This window comes from Belonocnema kinseyi, chromosome 3 (assembly GCF_010883055.1).
Source record: "Belonocnema kinseyi isolate 2016_QV_RU_SX_M_011 chromosome 3, B_treatae_v1, whole genome shotgun sequence".
Lineage (NCBI taxonomy): Eukaryota > Metazoa > Arthropoda > Insecta > Hymenoptera > Cynipidae > Belonocnema > Belonocnema kinseyi.
Window position 1 is genome coordinate 63,433,985 of NC_046659.1, and position 5,711 is coordinate 63,439,695.

Consider the following 5,711-nt stretch of genomic DNA (forward strand, 5'->3'; position numbering starts at 1 on the left):
GAGCTCCAAGGAGATTATGTTGAAAAATAAAAAAAAATTTACCCAAAAAAAATTGTTTTTATACTTCATTCTAAGGACTTATTGAACTACCCTCGTATCTTGCATAGTTTGACCGAAAAATTCAATTTTTAATTGTAAATTATTTTTCATGCGATCAAGATTGGAATTTTCGATTTTCTAAAATATTCAAAAAGTTGTTATTTTAATCTTGTAAGGCTTTCAAAAAGCAACGTTTCTTTTCTCTTGACATTTTTTCATATCATGCGTTTTTTGGCTTAAAATGTTCATTTTCGTTTTTTATTAAAAAAATTTTAAATACTTCAACTTTTTTAATTTGTATCCAAATATACAAATTTGTATCTTGTCCATTTCTTGTAGGCCTTAAAAAAGTGTGCCAAAGCTCAATCCAATCCGATCATTTTTTCGAATGTAATCGTGCCTACAAAATACAGACAGATAGACTACAGGCAGACAAACAAAGGGAAAGACACCTTCGTAAAAATCGTTTTTTCTAACTCTGGGGACCTCAAAACTCGGATATTTGATGAAACCCGACTAATTCAAAATCTTGCATAAATCCGATACCTTCTCATTAGGATAAGAATGTAAAAAAATGCTAAACATTCCATGGAGATGAAAGCTTAGTTTGTATTAGTATTAGGATTAATTTTAGAATGAAGGCAGCTTAAAAGCTAGTAAAATACACTACAGTGATCGAACATGATGCTTTAACAATTCCATGTATCCAAGCTTTTTTGGATTATTATTTATAAATTACTTTTCGTAAGAAATCAAGCAAACTGTTATAGGAAAAAGAAACTTGGTTTTTAAGTATTTACTAGGGAAATATAATTAAAGCACGCGAATTGATATTTAAGCAAAATGATAACTTTCTAGGAAGAAGATTAAACTCCTTTAAAATGGAAATATCAATGTTGTGGAAAAAATAATATTGAAATCGACAATGTTTAATTTAAGATGTCTCTTAATGTTCAAAAATTTAAATATCCTTCCGCTCGAGTTATTAATATTAAATATTTGTTTTGGTTGATGATACATTCTTTTTTAATAAGGCCACAATTATTATATTAAGCAATGGAAAGGTAATTATTGTCTCTATTGAACGATTCCAAGTTAAAAGGATTTCATCATTCTTCTCAGAGGATATTCCATACAAAAATTAAATTCCTATAAAAAATTATGAATATAGCTTTTAAAGTTCAGTAATCAGTTTCTCTTCTGCTTACCTAATTTTTTAATTTAAAATTATATGCTTTTTTCAGAGAACCCATTCTCTTAAACTGGTCTGTTAAATATGTCAAGGGGACAATCGAATTAAAAAATCATCGTTTTTTCAAATATCTGCAAGAGTTGTCAAAAATTTGTATGAGAAATGAAGGATTAAAAATAATAGTTATATCGAATTAATTAATTAACAATTTAATTAGTATCAAATTAATATTTACTGTCATCAAGAAAAACAGATAAGCTCTTACCGAATATATGACAACCTTTAACTTCTTCTCATCCATTAAATTTCCTAAGACTTTCAAGTTTACTTAGAAAAATATATCAAAAGAAATTTAGAATCGTTTTTTTAAGAGTATTTTTCAGGTTATTTCAAAACATGTTCAATAGAAAATATAGAATTCCTGAAAATAAAACCAAGAATCCAACGACCAAATTTGAACAACCATCATAAAATGATTCTACTGTAATTTGAAAAAAGATATTTTTTCTTGAAAAAGAGAAAAAAATTTTGAGAAAAATAAAAAGAGGGAGAAAATGAGAAGGCAACTCACCAAATCCCCTTCCGTCTCTTTTTTTAATTTTTGTCCGTCTTTTTTAATTTCATTATTATCAAATCACAATGCAAAATGTTGGTGCTTTGAAGACTGACAAATGTAAAAAAGATCAGAATTTTCGGGTACATTTAAGAACAGTCAAATTTAGAGCATTATTTCTTATACAAGGAACCATGGGGAAAATTTTGAGAAATTCACTTGTTAGAAAACAAGTCACAGAAAGCAGGGGCGACACTTTTTTTTACTGTCGACCGCTGGTGCTTTTCTTCGACACGTGGGCAGGTACCACCCAAGGATTCGGAACCACGGCTCGAAGAAAGGCACCAACGGTCAAATTTTTTCCATTGCCTCTTGTTAAAAAATAATGCTCTAAATTAGAACACAACATTTTTTTACATAAACGCCTTCAAGCTCATTTACATAGATCACTTTTAGTTTACATGTGACTATTTTTTGATTGCGCTAGCATTGTTCTTGGCTGAGTTGTCAAGCCACAAAGGCAGATGCCTATCGCAGGTTGTCCAAATTTGTTCGTTGGATTCTTGGTCTTATTTTCAGGAATTCTATACATTAACTTTATTATTGGACGTTAAACAGGTTTTTAATTTTGATTTTAATTTAATTTAAATTTCCTAAATTTTCATGTTCAATCATCTCTAAAGTCAGATTATCAAATTATCAAATATTGTAAGAATATAAATTTTCCTACAAATGATTGTATAATTGTATGTATGCAAAATAATATACAGGAAGGTCTTTTTCAAACAGTTGCATTTTAAATCATTGATCTTTCAGTGTATTGCTAATAAAAGGAAATAGGCCAATAAAAAAACAGTATGCTCCAAACTGTATATTCCGTTTCAGGGACGACTGGGATACATTCTAAGGGTCAAACAACTTGAATGAGCAATATATGTAAATTGCAAACCATAGTTTCTCGAAAGTGTCAACGATAGCAACCACCTTGAGCTACTTCTTTGCACGAAGACCAAAGACTTTGTTTATGGAATAACTGTCAGTGGCACATACCTAGGATACACTGAACAGCAATTATAAGCGCGTATACGTAGTATATGTACACTAATTATGATTTACCGTGGACGTGACGTGCGCCTAGCAGATACCGTTCGTGTCTAACCGAATGTAGAAAAATTATTTTATGTTATATATTTAAGTAATATATTCAATGAATCTTACCAATTCTACAGAATTTGAGTGAACTAGGGATCAAAACTGGAACTCCCTTGAAATTAAGGATAATTTTTAGTGGGTCATCTTTTGAAATCAATATAAGTACTGTTTTAGCATACATTTAAACTCTGAGAAGGAACAAAAAACCTATCGTGACAACTGAGTCCTGCTTAAATCTTGTTTTAATCCCAAAAGATAGTATTACCATTTAAGTATTCACTAAAATATTATAAATCATGCATCACATTATGTCGGACTATTTAATCGGCGTACCGTTCTAATACCAAAAACCAGCCTCAAAATTATACATTTTTACGCAGTGTCAAAAACTATGGCCAAACTATTATTTTCAGAATTTCTGTAAATCTTACAAGAATGTCTAGAGATCCTCTAGGGAGAGTTGAGGCAGTGTTTCCCCCTCCAATAGTCACCGCTGTATTGGAACTTTGATATCTTCATGGGGTGCAAAACATTTGAATAGTTTTATTTTTCATTAATTCTTTTGTTTATGAAAATTTTGAAGGATATGTGTTTCAAAGTGAATATTATTTTCCCCTAACCTTAACAACTAACCTTCCCAATAATTTATCATGTTCTTGTTGGGTCTTGTCTCTATTCTGTATTAAATCCGTTTGAGAATAAAATTGTGATTTGAAAATAGCGCCAAATCATGCCAACAAAATTCATAAAAGTTTAAGTAGTTCCGGTACAGCGGCACCAATCAGATTTGGAGTACCCCGTAATTCAACTCTCCCTTGAGGATCTCTAGGAATGACTATAGAACCTTAAGAAAAATGTAAGTTTGTATCTCTATAATACTGACAGTCCTTTGTCACGTTGCAGTACTTACATGCATCTTCATTTGATTCATAAAATCTTCTAGCTACATAATCTCAAACTACAGTTCGTCAAATGAAGACCATCCGAAGCATGAAAATCGTAACGCGTTTCTCTTTTCTATTTTATATCGTTAATGAGTAAAATCGCTATTAAAAGTTCGACCTGAGTGGCACGCGTGTATACGCACTTTAATTTATTGTATTTTAAACATATTTATCACGCGGCTGACGGTTTGAAATAATTAGTTATTAATATTTATTTAATTATTATATAGTTACTTGAATCAGTGAAATGATAAAACAAAGACTTTTGGCCGATCATTTCACTTTCATTGATTTATTGGACCACAGCATTTAAACTTTAAAGTTTCATTAAATGGCATATGGCAGTTTGATATTTTTCTTCAATAGTATTAGAAAAATTCAAGAAGTCATAGAAAATCAATGAAGAAGAAATTAAACTATTTTAGGGTAGATACGTTTCCATATATTAACATATATATTTAAGATTCATTGGAAATTTTTTCCGAAGTACAAACTATAAATTTATTGAAATGAGCAGAAATCAATTTATACGACACTGTTCTACAAAACTTGTACTAAAAATGTAAGCAGAAACTCCACTTATAAACGCTCAATGTTTTGTGCTCCGCTTTATCATTAATCATTATTGACGAATTCATTCTCATCATTTTAATATTGAATGGCCTAATCGACATTTTCTTTAAAGTAATGAAGTATATCTTTTCGAGGAACGAATGTTTATAATATTGAAAATCGAAGCAATTCCTTATACGTAATATATACATATTAAAGATAACGATCATTTATATGTAAGTTCAAGCAATTTTCTACAAAATAAAATTTCTGATTAATTTGACTAAGTTTCGATTTAATATCATTCTTTATTCACACTGAATTAAACTCTAATTTCAATTACACTGAATTGTGTATTTTTCGGATGTTTAGACGAGTTTTATATCTTTTAATGTACATAAGCCTTGGCCAATTAAAAATGTAATTGCTGTTCAGTTAGTTTTAAGAATTTTCTTTTAATTTATGTTTTCATTTTTTTTAATATAGTCCTTGAATTTTTAATACCTGTAGATTCTTTTTTGTTTAGAAAATGCCGCTTTGTTATTTTTAGGTAAAGAAATTCCGAAAACTAGAAGCATTTAGTATACTTGTATAAAAATGGTTTTGAGTAAATAAATTATAACATTTTTAATTCAGCGAAATTGAAAAATAATTGTTTTTTTCAATCATACATGTATTCAAACGAATTTTATTTATAGTTTAGTTTTGATTTTTATATTCCTTCAAAATTAACAAAAAACAGTGCAAAGCCCAAAGCTTGAAAGATCTTGTTATAAATTTGTAAAAATTTCAGGAGCTGCATAACATTTTTTTTACTTCAAAAAATCAAATATTTTTTCATTCATATATTATATGTATATACTGATATACACTCATGTATATACTCATATACTGCATTCATATATTGTATTGGTATGGATTAGTAGGGCAGATAAAAAAAACTTTCACGTTGAATTCTAGTAGTTAATATGTAAATCAGTCAATTTCCTCTGAAGCCCCTTCTGTTGAAGTTAGCATTTTGCAAAATTGTATCTATTAAATAAAAAATTAGAGTTTTTTGTGTAGATACGGTTCTCTTTCAACATACTGGATTTATTTTACATGATTTTGCAATGTATACCTACCGAAACCCACGATTTGTAATTATTTGGTCTTAAATTTTGTTTGGTTTCACTTTACTCTATTTACAAGGATTATTAAGAATGATCTTTGAAATCTTTTAGGAACAAAAAACGTAATTAGTAGTGAAAATGAATGATTTAAACAATATGTTTCCCCC

The 5,711-nt window shown here is 29.1% G+C and overlaps 1 protein-coding gene across 2 annotated transcripts in view; it reads right to left on the reverse strand.

Annotated features, from left to right (window-relative positions):
- The window catches only part of LOC117168986, a 60,184-nt gene that overhangs the window by 36,067 nt on the left and 18,406 nt on the right, over positions 1–5,711 (reverse strand). The window lies entirely within an intron of this gene.